At 40.6% G+C, this 19,406-nt stretch overlaps 1 long non-coding RNA gene across 1 annotated transcript; it reads right to left on the minus strand.

The window, feature by feature from the left end:
* Positions 1-11,490: 11,490 nt before the first annotated feature.
* Positions 11,491-16,194, minus strand: LOC134299448 (uncharacterized). The gene is made up of 3 exons (XR_010006668.1): positions 15,792-16,194; positions 14,988-15,184; positions 11,491-11,608 (listed from the first exon to the last, which is right to left on the minus strand). It is a non-coding gene; the product is annotated as an uncharacterized LOC134299448 (long non-coding RNA).
* Positions 16,195-19,406: the final 3,212 nt, after the last annotated feature.

Below are 19,406 nucleotides of genomic sequence, written 5' to 3' on the forward strand. Positions count from 1 at the left end.
CCTTTAAAGTTTAAACTAACACCTAGAGTGGATCCATAGACCCATTGACATGGAAGCCACCAGCTGGAGAGTTCAATGCCAAGGAACATGAAGTAAAGTGAAAGGAGAAAATCAAGTCAGGAGTTCTGACAGTGCAAATGCAGCTTCTGATGTAGATCAATATTCATATTAGAGGTGATAGTATATACTTAATAAAAATATTGCTGTTATCTGAATCATTGTAGCAGCGAGGGCAAAAGCAGTAAGCAAGGCTCCAGCTCTGCACGTCATTGCCTGTGTGATAGCCTTAAGGGCAATTGTATAGTAATGAATGGTAGCCTTAAAGGCAGTTGTATCACTGCAGGAGATATTGGATACATTTTAGAAGTATAGCTATGTGGGTAATGCATTAATTATCCTTCCAACTGATCAAGCAACATTTCTTTTTCTTTCCTTTTAATTGTTTTTTTTTTTGTTTTGCTTCTTTGACTAGGTAACTGTCTTCTCCTTATAAACCCTTATACCTACTAGTCTCAGTGCGCACAAAGACATCCTTTTCTTGGACCTGAGCCATTGTCCAGTCATAAGAGTTAAATATTAGGGTAAACAACGTGAGCACTCAGTGTACAGTGGCATATTGATTTGTTCTTTCACTGTAGTTCATTTTAATAGTATACGTTTGTAACCTGCCCTGGTTCATCCAAGGACACTTTGCATGTTATATACTACCCTGAAACATCATTGTGTGAATGTGGTTAGAATTACAGAAAGAAAAGAAAAGACCTTCTTACACCAAATTAGTGTACAGACTAGAATAACCTTTCTGTATTTCATTCGTCTGGGCTTCCCCCAAGAATTCAGCAGTCACAGTGTCTACTCAAAAACGCATCATGTTCCAAACTCCTTCATTTTTCCTATATTCCAGCCAAGTTGGATTTGTGTGCCTTAAGTACAGCACAGGCTTTCTATCTCTTTAATTTCTCTTCCATGTACATATTCCAAAATCAGCATGATGACATAAGGGCTTTATTTATCCCCTCCTCTCAAAGCACAGGTACTGTTTCAACAGCAAGAGATATATGTAGTGACAACAAGATTATTGAACATGAATATTGATGCTTGCTATGTTAAAATAACGTATTGTTGTCACTGGACTGCTAAGTGTGGTTTTCTGTCTGTGGATAATGCGTAAATTCTGTATAAATTCATACATTTGAAAGAACAGTACATGTGTACCTCAGTTAATAAAGGAGATGTGTTCTTAGTCTTTACTTATTAAACTGAAACCTTAGTAGCAGAGATAGAAATAACATGGAAAGAATGAGGATAGGTTTTTACACCACGAAAAAAGAGCTGTTGAAAAAATTTCAGCAAGCTGTTCATTTCAGCTAACATTATAATATGTGAAATAAACTATCCAAGTCAAGTAAGTGTTGTGTAAGTTTTAAAAAACCATTTTAAATCTCCTTGAGAAGCTTTTATCAAAATGCATTCAAGGATGATCTTTTTTTATTTCAATGACCTCTACTTTTCTTATGATTTCTATTTTTGTTGTGGAACTTATGTCTTTGCTTTTTCAACATGCTAGGGTAGCCAATGAGGCAAGATAATTTGTTATTCCTATTTCTTTCTGTTTTGTTCTTCACACATGCTCAGTAAGAGATTCTGGAGGATGCAGTTTAGCTTGCCTGTTGTACGTAAAGACACACAGCTACAGTAAGACCACCTAGAGTAGAATATAATTCTTTTTCAGGGCATGGTCAGTGTTTTTATTGCATTGTTTACTGCAGACACATTGATGCAACACATAATTGAAAGTCAGGCTTTTGCAGCTATCCTTAACCATCCTCCCAATGGCAAAGCTTTAAAAAAAGAACTTTCACCTAGACAGAAGACCAGAAAAGAAGAGAGTTGCAGAAATGTTGTCAACTAAGGTATGTAACTACTTTAATGAAGAAGATAAATGGTTTTGCAAAGCACCCTTGGAAAGTTATTGTTTTTCCAACAGATTCTATTATTCTAACAGAACACACACTATTATTAGCCAGAGAGAGGCAGTGACTGGTAATGAAATGCTGGAACACAGAACTGGATGGTATTCGGTCTTTCCAGTGTCCCTGAAGCCAGTGCTTCTTTATTTTTGTCTCTTCAGATGTTCTGGACTTTAAGCACCAACCAGTCATTGCAGCTTGGAGAAGATAAAATCCCAAACCAAAGATTGATTACTATTATGTATCCTTTATCCAACATGCTTGGGACCAGAAATGTTTTGGATTTTGGATTTTTTAAAATTTGGAATACCCTTACACCCTTACATATTTTGGAATACCCTTACATTTCATATATTTACATAATGAGATATCTTGAAGATCAGATCCTAAATACAAAATTAATTTAAGTTTTCATACATACCTTATACACATAGTCTGAAGGCAATTTAATACAATGACTCATTGCTTGTCCCTGCAAATCCTGGCTCAATTACACTACAGCTGGTCAGCTTCTGAGTGTAGAAATCAGAAGGTTGGTTCTCCTCTACCCCAGGCAAGATAATGTCTTGGTCTGCCCTCAAGGTTACTACAGGTCACATTATGTTCCTTTTTTTCCTTTCATCAGATTAACACAGATATCCCTCTGAAACTTATTTTTCTTGACACCGTCTGGATGATTGAGTGGATTTTCACCTTTTTCTATATTTATGATGACTGTTGGCCATTCTCTGCAATCATAATCTCCTTTCCTGTTGAATGTTTAAAATATGTGTCTGATTTGGCTATTTAGCCTGGGTATTTTTATGATCCTAAGCCCTTTCAAGAGCATTTCACAAGCAGTTTAGTGTTAACACCAGCTTAGCTTCTCCTCCAGCAAGAAATTAATTTCTACCTACAGATGTCTAAGGTGAAATAGTGATGAAAAATAGTCCTGCAATCTACTAGCATATCTTAGCACCAGTTCCAGCACAGCGCCTTAGGAATGCAATGTGGCATGCAATTAGACTATTAAAATGGGCTTATTACTTTGGTTGACTACAGGCAGGGCTACAGCTTAAGAAAGTTACAGAGATGCTTCTCTTTTGGGGTTGTAAGGTGAAATGAGGTTATGCAGAAAAGGGAATTCCAGGAGGTGCTGTTTGTAACAGAAGGGATACCTGCCCAAATTTCCGCTTCTGCACAAACAGTGAAGGGGCAGGAGTCATATTCTATATTTTACCTGATATTCCTACTTCCTTCCATGGTTCAGACAAGAGGTTATCAAACTTTTAAAGCCACAGAGCCCTTTTTGAAGCAAACGTTTCTCATGGAGACCCAATAAATGTTTATATATTATATTATATATTTTATAGTGTATATAATGTACATATATCAGGTATGAGCAAACTTTTTGACCAACGTAAGTTTAACAGTATTTCAGTGGAAGGCCCTAGAGACCATCCAGTCCAACCCCCTCCTGCCATGCAGTGAAATCACCCCCAACAGATGCTCATTCAGTCTTTTTAATAGTAGTAGTAGTAGTAGTAGCAGAGCCGGCCCTAGGTATTTTTCAAATGTAGGCGAACAGAATTTTGGCGCCCACCCCAAACCAATCACTGAAAAATAAAAGTGTCGGATAAGCGAAAATGTTTGATAATAAGGAGGGATTAAGGAAAAGCCTATTAAACATCAAATTACATTAAGATTTTACAAATTAAGCACTAAAACATCATGTTTTACAACAAATCAACAGAAAAAGCAGTTCAATGCCTTGCGGAGGCAGGCCGCTGGAGATAGGAGTTGCCTCAATGGCGCCCCCAACAAGATGGCGCCACAGGCAACTGCCTAGTTGGCCTGGTGGTTGAATCGCCTCTGAGTAGTAATAATAATAATAATAATAATAATAATAATAATAATAATAATAATAATAGCAACTCCAGGGGGCATCCAATCCAACTCCCTACTGTCATGCAGGAAAAGCACAATCACAGTACATCCAACAGTTGGTCATTCAGCATTTGTAATAATAATAACAATAATAATGATAGGAGCAATCCCAGGGAACATCCAGTCCAACCCCCTTCTATTAAGTGAACTGCAAACTCTGATGTGCATATGTGCATTGTATCTTACACATACTCAAGCATTCTCCAGAACCATGGAAGCTGCAAAATGCCTTCAAACATATGATACTGGCAGTATATTTTAAATTTAACACCTGCTTCCTAATTTTCTAAAACTGTCAATATTAACTTTACAGCTTTTCACACTGGAGTTGAATTCTGCCTCAGGTGGAGTTAGCAGTTTACATGAAATTCAGGCCTTTGGAAATCATTTTTCAATAATGTTTCATTATGCAACTTTATATGAACACCTTGATTTTAGTTATGGTACTTGTTACATTATTCATAATTTTAAATTACCTTTTTGTTATCTGGGGAAAAGCACTTTGGCACTGATAAGTTGTTGTTGTGTGCCTTCAAGACATTTCAAATTTCTGACAAACCTAAGGTGAACCTATCATGGGGGTTTCTTGGCAAGAAAGGGTTTGCTTTTACCTTCCTTTCAGACTAAGAGAGTACGATTTGCTCAAGGCCACCCAAGAGATTTGAACATTGGTCTCCAGTGATGTAGCCCAATGCTCAAATCATTATACCATGTTGGCTCAGAACTGATAAGAGAATGAGAAAAATTGTAAAATTCTGCTCAAATGCCCACACAGAGTTACAGAACCACTGTGTTCTGGAATGCTGATGAAACTGTCGGCTGCATGGAGATACCTAGCATCCTCATAAGGGTTGTATCATCCCATTACCCATAGGGTGTTGCTCTTATTTGCCTTCGAGTCATTTCCAACCTATGATAACCCTAAAATGAACCTATAATGGCAAATTCTGAGGCTAAGACTGTGTGACTTGCTCCAGGTCACCCAGTGAATTTTTATAACCAATAGGATATCTAAACATTGTTCTCCAGAGTCTCAGCGTACCTTGGTGTTAAGTATTTCAGATCAATCCCTGGGAATCTACACAGGCAGCCTCTGAGTCACTGTGATGGTGAGATGGTGTCCACATGGCCAGGTATTGTGCCACCTCAGTGGTGAAAGGGAGTCCACACTATCCATTGACCTGAATCCAGTTCAGTGCTGCTAGACGGCCACCCTTACTATGCTATCCTATTGATATTGTAATAGCTCCTGGTCATCACTTGCCAAAGTTTCAACATCACTCAGAGGGACCACCCTACCTTTCCCCCTCCCCTGTCTGGTTAGCTGCTTTGAGTTTCTTTTTAGAAATAAATAAATAAAGTTGCCTTGGCAGGTATCAGCACTGGTGACAAACAATGACCAGGAGCAATTTCATATTCTGTGGTTGTCCCTATGACAATGACAGGACAGTACCAAAATGTGCCATCTCCTGTCCTCGTGCCAAGGGAACCCATGGAAAGCAGGATGGCCAAAGTGTGGGAAAGCTCCAGAGCTTTACAGAAAATCTCAAACATACCCTATGTTTAGATAATACTAGCTTGGGGACCCGGCAGTGCCTGGGTCATTTGAAAAAGGCATGATTTGTCTTTGAATGTTATGTATTCTGTTTGGAGTGGTTGAACTACAATTCCCAGAATCGTTGGTCCATCCTCCCTAAACCTGCCAGTATTCAAAGTTGGCTATTTTGGGTCTGTGTACCAAGTGTGGTCCAGATCCGTCGTTGGCTGGGTTCAGTGCTTTTTGGATGTGGGTGAACTACAACTCCCAGAATCATGACCCATTCCCAAAAACCCCTGCAGTATGTTCAGTTGGTCATGAGGCTTCTCTGTGCGAAGTTTGGTCTCAGTCCATTGTCAGTGTGGGCCAGTTTCTCTGGATTTAGGTGAACTATAACTCTCTTTTTCCCAAACTTGTCCAATATGTTCTATTGGTTATGGGGGCTCTGTGTGCCAAGTTTGGTCCTGGTCCATTATCAGTGGGATTCGAAGTGCTCATTCATTGCAATTGAACTATAAATCCCAGTACCTACTACTCCAGGCCAATTCCCCTCCAAACCCACCAGTATTCAAATCTGGGCATATCAGGTATGCATGGCAAGTTTGGCCCAGAGCCATCATTGTTTGGGTTCATAGCATTCTGGGTGTAGGCGAACTACAACTCCTCTACATTCCCCAGTTGGAGTCACAGTGCTCTGACTTGATGCGGGGTGAACTACAACTTCCACCATGTAGAATCAATCCCCCAAACTCCTCCAGGAAGTGTAGTTGTGCTGTGTTTGTTCTGCAGACAGATTTGAAAGGGAAGGGCAGTAGGCGGGGTCATGCTAATTCCACAGCAATGGAGAACCCTGGGATGCCTGCCTGTAGTGGAGGAAATGGTCCCCAAATGAAAGTGGGCCATAGTGTTTGGGAAGGACATTGGCAGGGTTTGGGCTACATGTTCATGGAGCTCGCTGTAACCGCAATGTCAGTGGAAAAGAGTGACTTGCTGGCTTCTCAGCACTGGGAACTGTAGCCTGTTTGTGGAGGCCAGAGGCTGTCTGTGTGAGTAGACACCCGTGCCACATACACACATATGGGTTTTCACTTTTATTCTGGATATAGAAAATAGATATAGATATAGATACAGATGGAGTAAGGATGCTTAGCGTAGCATGCAGGGTGAAGCAGTTCCATTCATCATGCAAATGCTGTGATGTCCATTCACCCCACTCTACTTAATTGGGCCCTTATTCCAGCACTCAGTCCACACTACACCATACCGGCTGTATTAGTTCTTGACATATTTGGGGTTTAGGTCAATCTTTGTTGATACGTGCTGTATGGGTGTTCATATATGTATATGCACACTTGCTTTCTGTTGCAGTTGGGATAGCTCATGACAAGATAGTGTTGCTGGGAAAATTTATTTGCCCCATTTATTTTGAAGATAGAAGGGAATGGCAGATCAGAGCAACACCTCTGCTAAATTCTGGTGCTTTATCCCCACAAGCTTCCTCTTCATTAAAAAAAAAACCAAAGGAAAAATAAATAGAAACACTATTGGACACATCTTGGACCTCTAGATTCTAGATCAGGGGTCCCCAAACTTTTTAAACAGGGGGCCAATTCACGATCCTTCGGACCGTTGTAGGGCCGGACTATAGTTGGCCACTGAGCAATAATAATAATAATAATAATAATAATAATAATAATAATAATAATAATAATAATAACAACAACAACAACAACAACAACAAAAAAGAGGGTTGGAAGAGACCCTTTGGACCATTTAGTCCAATTCCCTTCTGCTTTTGTGCACCAAAAACACACACGCAAAGCACCCCTGACAGATGGCCACCCAGCCTTAATGATAATAATAATAATAATAATAATAATAATAATAATAATAATAATAATAATAATAAGGGTTGTAAGAGAAGAAGAGTCATTTAGCCCAACCCCCTTCTGCCCTTGTGCCGTGGGGGCCGGATAAATGACTTCGATGGGCCGCATCCGGCCCCCGGGCTTTAGTTTGGGGACCCCTGTTCTAGATGATAAACTACTGGATTACTGATATCCCTCAAGCCGGAAGATGATCTGAAGGTTTTTAAACTGATGCCTAAAAATCTTTTTAGAAAGCTTACTGTTGTGACTGCAACTCCTAGAATCCACAGCCAGCTTAATCATATTGTGGCAAGTTTTGTGCTTTTAAAGCTGACATCTGAATTGCTAACATATAGGCTAGTAACATATAATTTCAAAACAGCCTCAGTGTTCAAAATTCAGTGTTGTTTTTACAGTTAGGAGCCCTGTCTTCACCTGATGGAAGAAGTAGGGAAAGTAATCTGTGTGTGGGAACTTGTAGATCTGTTCTGATCACACGAGGGGAAAAATAAACAGTAGGATCTGGGAAAGAATTCTCAAAGTATTCCCATCTCCTCTTTAGGCCCTGAGGAAATAGGGAGAAAAAACATAACTTTTCGCAATAATTGTGCCCTGCCTTGGCTCTAGACAAATTGGCACACGAAGGAGCACTTTTGATGTGCAAACTTCTTTGCTCCTTAATTACTGATTAATAACCCACAATTTGTGACTAAGGGCATGTTGGACTAGGGATGGGACAGCTTCCGTTCATACTTTCCCCTCTCATGCTCTTTCTCTCTGGTAAGCACAGGCATGTTTTAATACACATGACTCATATAACATGTTCACGCTTGTGTAGTAAAGTTTTTCTCTCTCTCAGAATCCACATGGCATGCTTTCAATATAATGTCAATTTAAATTTTCAAAGGCGCCAAAGAGCCATGGCTAGATCAGAGTGCTATAAAACTAAATTAATTCCATCTCCCCAGTCTGTTCCTAAATACCTTGGAGGTGCCAGACACCATTTGATCTTGGAAGCAAAAGAGAATCAGGCCCAGTTAGTACTTGGATGGAGGACTACAAAAGAATTTCAGGTGCTGGAGGCTATATTTCAGAGGGAAGGATTGACAAAACTACTTCAGAGTATTTCTTTCCTAAGATAACCCTACATGTCAACAGACAACTTGAAAGCACAGGCATGTACAGAGCTACCACATCCAGTTTTCGTAATACTTAACCAGCTATGTTGCTTGGGTGATGGGAGTTGTAGTCCAACATATTGGGGAAAACAAAGTCAAGGATTCAATCATCAATAACCTGAAATACACACACACACACACACACACACACACACACACACACACTAAGTCCAAACTTTGCTTTTGCAATAGGGTATTTTATCAAAAGGGATATTATACTACACCATTGACTCAGACATGAGCATACATGAATTTTAGTATCATTGAGCGGGTGCATGGGTTCCTGGAACCAACCCCCAGCTTATACAAAGAATTAAAATCAGATCAAAACTGAAAGCAGGCATCTCAAGATAAGGAATTTTGTATATTGTATATTATACAACAACAACTCTTTATTGATTAGTCAGTTTTGACCATATCAAAACATGTAAAGCATACAAAACGTACACCCTTACCCATACATACAGTAAAATCATGTAAAACAGTAAAACCATGTAAAAACAAGGCATCCTGGCCTACTAGCCTACCAACCCACTCCTTGTAGTTGTGCAAGTACAGAATAAAAAGATTAAAATTAAGATTAATTATTCCCTTAAGGTAAGGTTTAAGTGGGGACAAAGGTAAGTAAAACTAGTGGCTTGTCCATAGTAAAATTTTAAATTTGGATTTTGTTATTGGCATTAATATCACAGCTGTCCGCTTCCATCTTCTCGCGGATGGCCAGCGCTTTTTGTGTAAAAAGGGTTAGTTTTAAAATAGAGTTTTTATCTGAACCCCGTAGAAGGATGTGCAGTTTCTCCTTATTCTCTAAATGAGTGTGGTTCTCAAGCAGAGGCTCTAAATAGAGAGATTGAATCCTGTTGTAATAGGGGCATTTTAAGAAAAAGTGTTCTGAGTCCTCATACTTCTGCATCTGCCTCGCAGCACCCACAGGTTCTCTTTGTATAAGGGATATTCTGGCGTCTACCTAGCTTAGACTTAATGTCGAGTTGCTCAAATCTAGCTCGGGTAAAAAGTTTTCTAATATATAGTGGGAGTGTAAAAAAGCGGTAGGTTTCCATGCCCACGTTGCATTTAAATTTAGCCAGGTATGGAGTGGCTCTAGCTTGTGCTATGATCATAAGGTCATTTTGTGCCACAGTGTCAAGGGCTCTTTGGTAAACAATTGAGCACACCTTAGCCCCAAAATTTATTAGCTTGAGGGGAAACAAGATAGGGAAAATGTTTACATGATAAAAATGTTTTTAGTGTGTTGTTTAATTTAGTTTTTCAGCTGAGTCTATCTTTTTAGTTTTAATCACTACTTCCGTCTCCAAAAATCTAAGAGCTAAGATATTCACAATTTCTACTGGTAGGTCATACCAGCTGGGTGTGCAGCATGAGAAGAAATGTGGTCCTATAAATTGGAAACAATAATGGTGCCCAATTTCCATCCTTTTTAAATCACCATCTGATAAATATTTATCTCCTCTTAATGTGGAGATTGTGTTTAACTGTCATGTTTAATATCATTCTAATATGAGTTGTTTTTTTTATAAAACACTTAATTTTCAAGGGAGACTTAGAAATTTATTACAAATGCAGGAAAGTAGTAAACGGTCACATAGATGCAGAATGTTGCAAAGGGACACCATGCATTTGGCAGCTGACTCAACATGAATCAGCACATCCAGGTTACTCTTTCACATAGCTGGGTGAAAGGGAAATCTGATCATGTCTGGCAGGTCAGAAAAGTTGCCAGGTCCTGCCCAGAGCCATGTGTAAATTACATGAGATGAGTATTCTTTGAAGACAGGGCAGCAGGGCAAAGGATTAAGGTCTGCTCAGGTGTATTGGCATGAAGTCATAAGGAGGTTTCACTTGGCAGTGAGTTTTCTGGGAAAAATGCAGTTTTCAATTGCACCATTCATGCATAGATACCACAATTGTTTTGTCATGATTTACAGAGTAGGAGAAACACTTGAAGCATTGCACCATTTTTCTCCTCTTGCTCATAGGCCTCCACTTGTCAGTCTGGAATGCTCTGCAGTTCCTGCCATCTTCTAATTTATACCCGTCAGCTCAGTTTCTTGGCTTGTTTTCATGCACTCAGGGTGGGCCTCACCTTACTAGAGAAGAACACTTCAATCTTGGGGGAGAGAAACCCTATAAACATGGCCTTGATCCAAAAAACCCACAGGGGACGTCAGTAGAGAAATGTATACATCTTCCTCCTCATTTGAAATTGAATTTTTTTTCTATATTCAAATTCATCTCAAGTAATATAAGGTCCTAAAACTAAGAACAAGTCCATGTTCAGGAAGGGGGCAAGAAACTTGACAGCAGAGCACAGGAAACAGAGGAGGGAATAGGGTGGTAACTTTGGCATCATGGATGGCAAAAGATAGTACAAACTTGCATAAAATGTACTTCTGCTAATATATGTGTATAGATGCAAGATGCAAGTTGAGATATGATTATCATGCATTGCAGAGAAATGCAATGTATTTTTCCATAATGGGAAAGACTATGACTTGTTTATCTACTCCATATGGTGTACAGTTAGGGTTTGGAGCCTCCGGTAGCCTAGGGGATAAAAGCCTCATGACTTGAAGGTTGGGTTGCTGACCTGAAAGCTGCCGGGTTCGAATCCCACCCGGGGAGAGTGTGGATGAGCTCCCTCTATCAGCTCCAGCTCCATACGGAGACATGAGAGAAGCCTCCCACGAGGATGGTAAAACATCAAAACATCCAGGCATCCCCTGGGCAACGTCCTCGCAGACGGCCAATTCTCTCACTCCAGAAGCAACTCCGGTTGCTCCTGACACGAAAAAAAAAATTATGTACAGTTGCCAATCATGTATTGGAAACTTCAAGATCTCTGCTATTCCTTCTTGAATTTGGGCTGGATCTCCAATATAGGTTGGAAACCTGTGACCCTGTAGAGAAGTTCTTGTATTAGGAGCACATCATCCCTGAAAGACTGGTCAGTTGTCAGGGATGATGGAATATAAAGTTCAACAACATTTGTTTAGTTTTTAAAAGTTTTTTATTCAAACATACAGCAACAAGAATATAAACAAGTGATTCCCAAAGTGGGCGCTACTGCCCCGTGGTGGGCGCTGCAGCGATCCAGGGGGACGGTGATGGCTACAGGTGCATTTGGGGGCGATGAAAGCATAAAAAAAGAAGAGAAGATTTAGAAAAAATGATTTATGTATTCCACTTCCAAGAGTGCGAGGCAGGGTTGAACCTTTCTCCTGAGGCACCTATTAAGACATGGGGGCCGGACCAGGGGAGGGGTGGAGCCTCTTCCCAAGTGCCGAAGACAGGGCTGAGCCCTTGAGGCACCTGTTAGGACACAGGGGGCGGAGCTAGAGGAGTGGGCGTGGCTTCTTCCCAAGAGCCTGAGACAGGGCTGAGAATCTATACCTCTCCTGAGGCACTTGTTGGGACACAGAGGACGGAGCTAGAGCCTGAGACAGGGCTGAGCCTCTATACCTCTCCTGAGAGACCTTTTAGGACTAAAGGGTGGGGCTAGGGGCAGGGCCTCTTCTCAAGAGTGCGGGACAGGGCTGAGCCTCTGTTTACCTCCCCTGAGGCGTTTGTTAGAACATGGGGGCAGGGTATAGAGATTCAGCCCCGCCAGGCACTTGGGAAGAGGCCCCGACCCCTCCTCTAGCCCTGCCCCCTGTGTCCTGGCAGGTGCTGCAGGACAGGGATAGAAGCTCAGCCCTGCCTCAGAGCTCATAACTCTGCCCATCCCAGTCCTGGTCGCCCATTTGTGGCCCTGCCCACCTCCCCTTCCCAGTCCTGCATCTTGGACTAGAGGAGAGGCTTAGCCCCGCCCTCTGGAGCAGGAGCCACGCCCATCCCTCTAAGCCACACCCCCTTTCCAGAGGGCACTAAGTAATATTTTTTCTGGAAAGGGGGCAGTAGGCCAAATAAGTTTGGGAACCACTGATATAGACTTACAAAACAAGAAAAGATGAAAAGCAAAATTAAAAATTCAAGGAGAAGCAAAGCAAAAACCAGTAGCATAAAAAAACACGAAACAAGAACGATGTTTCATTTTATATAAAACTAAACTACAACTGCAAGCACACTTTTATTTACAACATACAACCTAAACATTCAAAACAGGTATCTACTGAAACTAATCTATAAGCTTCACACTCATTGACTGCTGTTTTTAACTTCCTAGTTATTATTATTCCCTTTAGTATTACTTCCTTATACCTTTAATACCACACTTCTAAATAAAAAACCCTATAATTGAAGATTGTCCCCATCTTTGCTATAAAAAAGTAATAAATGGGCCCCATTCTTTTTTAAAATTTAGTCAAGGATTTCTCCTTGGTCAGCATTGTCAATTTGTCCATCTCAGCTAATTCACATCTTCATTTGCCATTCTTCATGTATTTGAATATCTGGTTCTTTCCATCTCTGGGCATAGACAATTCTTCTTGCAGTGATCATGTATAACAGTAATCTTCCATATTTATTTTCTAATTAATCATCCAACATTTCCAACAGACACTGTTCTAGTTTCATTGTAAATTTATCCTTTACAATATCTTCTAGGATCATGTATACTTAAAGTCAATACTTCTTGGACTTTTTACAAGACCACCACATGTGGTAAACTGTCTCAACATTTTCCTCACATTTCCAACATTTACTGGGACTACTTTTGTACATCTTAGAAAGCCTCTCTGGTGCCAAGTATCACCTGCACATTATCTTATTTTAAATCATTACCCAAAGTAAATTTCATACTCTCTGTCCAAACAGTCCCCCGTTGTTCCAATCATATTTGTGTACCTATATCTTGTGCTCATTGAACCATACGTGCATTTACCTGTTCTTCCTCCATTTCATATTTTAATAACCATTTATACATTTTTTTCAATCAAATGATCATCCTTCTTATATAGTAAACTTTCAAATTCTGAATTAGCTATTGCAAATCCAAATACATTTTATCCATTTTATATTCTTCTGTAATTTGTCGATGAGTAAACTATTGCATGCTCAGTAATATTTGGAGGACCAGAACTTCCTCGCCCCTGGAATAGATGATGCCTTCAAAATAGAGGACTGTTCTTCTGTAAAGTTGAACATGAAAGGCATGTTTTTTTAAAGAACTGTTTGGAGTGAGGTTGAGCTATTGTTTCTTCCATATCTTCCTCCTATATCCCTATATCCAATTATTTGATATAATATATATATGCTTTCTAAAGGCAAATATTGAAATCAGAGGATCTTCCATGAGTCACTCCTTTCAGTTCATAATCTGGCTTCATGTGAGAAATGTGCAACATCGGCCATCCTTTATCTATCAAACCATACCCTTTGATATGCTTTTCTCATTGAACTTTCTTATTTACTGTGAGCCTCCACATTATTAAGTCTGCTTAGAACTTTCAGAAAACCCTCCCAGATTGCCACTTTGCTTCTATGTCATAGTTCAGTATTGTCAGATAGGATTTATATTCAAGATAAATAAGTGGCTATAAAACTGAACTATAGACGTTGTTCATTCCTAACACAAATCTTGCCTTCTTGTTGGCCAATATGGATAGGACTTCAGAGAACAGGTAAAGGTAAAGGTTTCGCCTGACTAAGTCCAGTCGTTTCAAACTCTGGGGGTTGGTGCTCATCTCCATTTCTAAGCCGAAGAGCCGGCGTTGTCCATAGACACCTCCAAGGTCATGTGACCGGCATGACTGCATGGAGCGCCATTACCTTCCCGCCGGAACGGTACCTATTGATCTACTCACATTTGTATGTTTTTGAACAGCTAGGTTGGCAGAAGCTGAGGCTAACAGCAGGCGCTCTTTCCGCTCCCCGGATTCGAACCTGCAACTTATTGGTTCGCAAGTTCAGCAGCTCAGTGCTTTAACACACTGCACCAAAAAATCTGGAGGACCACAGTTTGGGAACCACTGTAGTAGATTCCCACAGGCTACATCCATTTTCAAATCCCAACTGTACATCCATTGAATCAATAAGGCTGATTAATTTTCAGGATTTTTTTCAACTGGTTTACCCTCTAGCAATTGCATTTTAGCCCATGAAAGCAATGCTTCCAAATTCTGCTAAGAGTTTGCCTCCATCCCGCATAATATATCAATAAATTACTGAGTCAGCTTCTTTACAAATGTAAACATTGGGGTTTTCAATTAATGCATGTTGGGCAGCCCATATCTGAATTCCTGAAATCCAGAATACTCCAAAATTGTCCACATGGGCAGCTGAGAATGTATACTTGCTTCCTGGTGGTTCAGTGTGTAGAAACTTTGTTTCATGCACAATATTATTTTAAAATTATATAAAATTACCTTCTGACTATGTGTATAAGATGTATTTGAAACATAAAGAAATTTTGTGTTATGACCTGGGTTCCATCTTCAAGATATATGCATTATGTATGTATAAGCAAATGCAGATATTCTAAAATCCCCCAAAATAAAAAAAAATCCCGATCATTTTTTATCCCAAGCATTTTGCATCAAGGCTATTCTACCTGCATTTATTTTCATTCTTTTCTTTTTCATTGAAGGTTTCTTTACACACCCAAAGTGATCCATATTATTTGCTGGAATGTAATGAGCAACATGCTTCCATTTCCAGAGTCCAATGCCAGACATATATCATCAGTTGTTTTTAGCTTGCTCATCAGACCTCGAAAGTCTTGAAGGATTTATTTCCTGTATTTGTATCCTGTGATAAGACATAGAAAAATGCAATAGAAAACATAATGGTGCATACATCTTAGAAACATGCTCATGCACAAATATATAAACTCCACAGGATTTAAGAGCTGGATTTTCCAGTTTAAATGCTTTCCACACAGGCTGTAATCATGTTGTCCATTAAGTTTTTATACCTTTTGCAAAACAAACTCTCCATGAGAAAATTAAAGGCGAAGACTGGGATTTGTGGATAAGTATATCTATGATCTGTCTTTGTCGGTGCCATAACATTGATGTCATTGTGAGAACGAGACAAGGGGTGTCTACTGCCACTTCATCTAAATCCATCATAATCCTCCTAAATGCAACAAAAGATGCATTTCTTTATGCCAGTGTTTTTTCCATCTTTAATTATGCATCATGAACTATCACTGTTCCATAACAGCAACAATCCTGCTTCTGTACAGTGTCCCTGTGTTCTGCTGTTAAAAAAAAATGCAAAACACATATATGTTATGTTTCTAAATCAAGCCTTTCATTGAGTTTTGCCAAACTTTCATTTTTTCCTAAAGTTTCCCCCTCTTTTCAAAATGAAGCACTATTGCATAACATGGTGAGAAATGTTAATGACTCACCGTTCTGCCATGGAAATTTCTGCTTTACTAAGTGTCCATGTTGTGCCAGCTCCGAGCCCCTCAACACTGTAAATAAGAGAGTATTAGTCACATGTTTGTAATGCCAATGCCCAGCTGGGCAGAAATCCAATCCAAACTTTGGGGAGAGAAAAACAAAGTGACAAAAGATGTTTTTGTTTTACTGTTAAGTCCCCTACTCAGTTGAGATTATTGAATTATGTGCACTCCAACTGATTTATATTGAAATAATGAAATACTTTGGGCATGATTTTGTGCCATGTGGGCACTGCTTTAGCATGTGGAAGAATTGCCATTGGCTCTAACAGAACCATGCTTTCTGCCTCCCTCCTCTACTTGCACGCACATCATGGCAAATTGGAATTGTTTTTCACTCCTCTCCCATACTCAACCTATTGTTTCTGCTTGATCAAAGAATATGATTTAATTGATCTTGACCAGTTGAAGGATGCAAGAGGATACAAGACAGTAAGGCAGGGATGAATTTTCTCACCCATTTTTCCCACAATATTCTCTCTGTGTGGGAATGATAACTAATTTTCTACTAATTACCAAGAACATTTCTGATGTTTTCTAGTGGCAGAGAGATGTTGATGAGCATTTTTCATTTTTTTCTTGCTTTAAAAAAGCCATGCACTGGTGACATAGCAGAAGTCTGTCTTCACAGTTTCCCAGAGCTTAGATAGTCAATGTGTTGTCGAAGGCTTGCATGGCCGGAATCACAGGGTTGTTGTATGTCTTTTGGGCTGTGTGGCCATGTTCCAGAAGTATTCTCTCCTGCCCACATCTATGGCAGGCATCCTCAGAGGCTATGAGGCATGGATAAACTAGGCAAGGAAAGGAAAAAATATATATTTGTGGAGAGTCCAGGGTGTGGCAAGAGTCCTTTGTCACTGGGAAGCCAGCATTAATGTTTCAGTTAATCACCCTAATTAGCATTGGAAAGGTTTTGTCTCTTGCCTGGTGGGCATCCTTTGTTCAGTCATTAGCCGTCCTTGGGGCTCCTTTGTCCTCAGAGTGTTGGTTCCCATCTACTGTTTTGATTTTAGAGGTTTTTTTAATACCGGTAGCCAGATTTTATTCATTTTCATGGTTTCCTCTTTTCTGTAGAAGTTGTCCACATGCTTGTGGTCTCTCCACAGATATATATTTTTTTTCCTTTCCTCACCTAGTTTATCCATGCCTCACAGCCTCTGAGGATGCCTGCCATAGATGTGGGCGAAACGTCAGGAGGGAATACATCTGGAACATGGCCACACAGCCCAAAAGACATACAACAACCCTTAGATAGTCACTTTCTGGGAGTACAATCTTCCAATTTTCCCTGCCAGTATGATCAACGGTTATATAGATTGAGGCATTTTGGGAGTTCTGCTGCTTCCTGCCCCGCAAAAAAACCAAAAACCAAAATTCTTTATGAGGTTCTACAGCTTCCTTCTAGCCTCACTTCATGGAATGCCTCATGGAAGTTGTGGAGAACATATCATGGCATGATCCACCAGTTGAACTCTCCAGAACAACATGATGTAGTATCATTTGCAAAGTTTCCAGGATGAAGCAGTGTAACAAAAAATTGCCTTCTAGTTCCCTGAATTATTCTTTATGACATAAAGGAAGCCTCTTCTCCCATTCCCCCTTCTTCTTTTTTTGAAAATTCTCAGACAAATTTAGAATGTTTGTCAAGTTCTTTCCGTGGTGTTTCTGATTTTGGATGGTGTATCTGAAGTGGTCTGAAGCACTTCATAATGCTGCAAGGAGGATGGAGAAGGAGAAAAGTTGATGAGCAAGGGAAATGCTGAGTTATACCATTTCCAAAACTTCTCCAGCTCAGGAACCCCGCATCAAGTTAGGCTACTTAGGTAAGAGTACACCCAAGGAATTTCCAATGTCCTTAGGCTAAGAGAGGATTAGAGACAGCAGAGCTTCATTTGGCCGAAGGTCAACTCAACTGGCCTTTAGCCATCTTAAGTCCTCATTCTATGAGCAGGGGTAAAGGGGATGAGCAGGAGCAACTGTCTTACTATGTTCCCTAACATTGAGGTCCATCTTTTGGAATGGCCAGCTATGCCACTTCCTGTCCCCATCTTTCCCTGTCTTTCTGTTGTTTGGTGTCAGGTAGCACTGACTTCATGCATTCTAGGCTCCGTTTCCATGTGGAAACCCACTGAAAGTGCCATAATAATAATAATAATAATAATAATAATCATCATCATCATCATCCCAGGTGTGATGACCCATGGGCCTTGTAGTCCTGCTCAGGACATTGTAATTCCTGATGAAGATGAAAACTTGGGTTTTTTACCTTCCCAGTCTGAACTGGATTCCTCTCAGCCAGATCTTTCCCAGGCAGATCTGGGAACCTTGCACCTGCAAGAAAGTTGTCTCCCAGAAGTATGTCAAACAAGCCCAGAGCCTACTTCTCCCGTATTCTTGCGCCGGGAGTTTTGTAAACAACAGAGAAGTTTGGATTCAGCTTCGCGCAGGAGTGCGAGGATTGCAGCTAAGAATGTGGCCAATTAAGACTGCTTCTCGTGAGAATCTTTGGGGAGTCTCACATCTGGTCTCAGAGTTAGCTTTCGGTTCTGATTCCCAGAGAACTGCTTCGGCGGGAAAGCTAGACTCTATTTAGGTGTTTTACCCGCGTAGTAACTTCGCGGAGTCAATTCGTCAGCCTACGGAGCGAGTTGTGTCTGGACAGCGCGCTCCGGTTCAAGCCTCGCTCCTGCTCAAGCCTTGCCTTGCTATCCAGCCTTCGCCTTGCTTCCCAGCCTTTGTTTATCTACGGACTTTGCCTTGCTTCCCAGGATCAATCCTTGCCTTGTTCCACGGATTTATCAAGTTATTCCACGGACCTTGTTCTTGTTCTTAGTTACCTTGTTCCACGTTCAAGCCTTGTTTTAAGTATCAAGTTATTTCCTAGCCTCGCTCAAGTTTCATGGACTAAAGGACCTTGTCATCTCCCCTCACTTTGCTTGGCAAAGTGAGTGTTTCGGTTATTGGATTACAACTTTGGACCTTAATATTTCTTATTGGACATTGCTTTTTTGGACTAATTCTGACCTTTCCTGAAAGGTCTAATTCTGGACTATTTTCTACACTTGTTTTTATTAACCTTATATATTCCTACAATAAAGATATTAGATAGATCCTGGCCTCTGTGTATGGTTATTGGTGCTCTGCAGCCTGGGTCGTGACAGTTTGACTCCGCCACCCTAAGCACCAATTAACCTCGGCCAGAATGTCTACTGGAGTCGTACCTGGGCCGAGCGGCCAGCCGATTACCTACACCATCGACAAGGAAGAGGTGGACCGAATCCGTGATAAGCTCAATGCACAGGATGGAGAAATAAGGGGTTTGAAGGAACGCGGAGTTCGTCTTCCGGCCATGGCGTTGCCAACCAAGTTTACTGGAGAAGCTTCTAAGGTTCATGTCTTCCGTCGCCAATGTCAAGCTTATCTGGAGGCCCGTGCTGCCGAGTTTCCCCAAGAAGACATCAAAGTGGCATGGGTTTACAGTCTTCTAGACGGGCCAGCGGCCAGCTGGGCGACAGCACTGTTCGACCAAGCCTCTCCACACCTAAGATCAGCGCAACACTT

The sequence above is a fragment of the Anolis carolinensis genome, chromosome 5 (assembly GCF_035594765.1).
Source record: "Anolis carolinensis isolate JA03-04 chromosome 5, rAnoCar3.1.pri, whole genome shotgun sequence".
Classification (NCBI taxonomy): domain Eukaryota; kingdom Metazoa; phylum Chordata; class Lepidosauria; order Squamata; family Dactyloidae; genus Anolis; species Anolis carolinensis.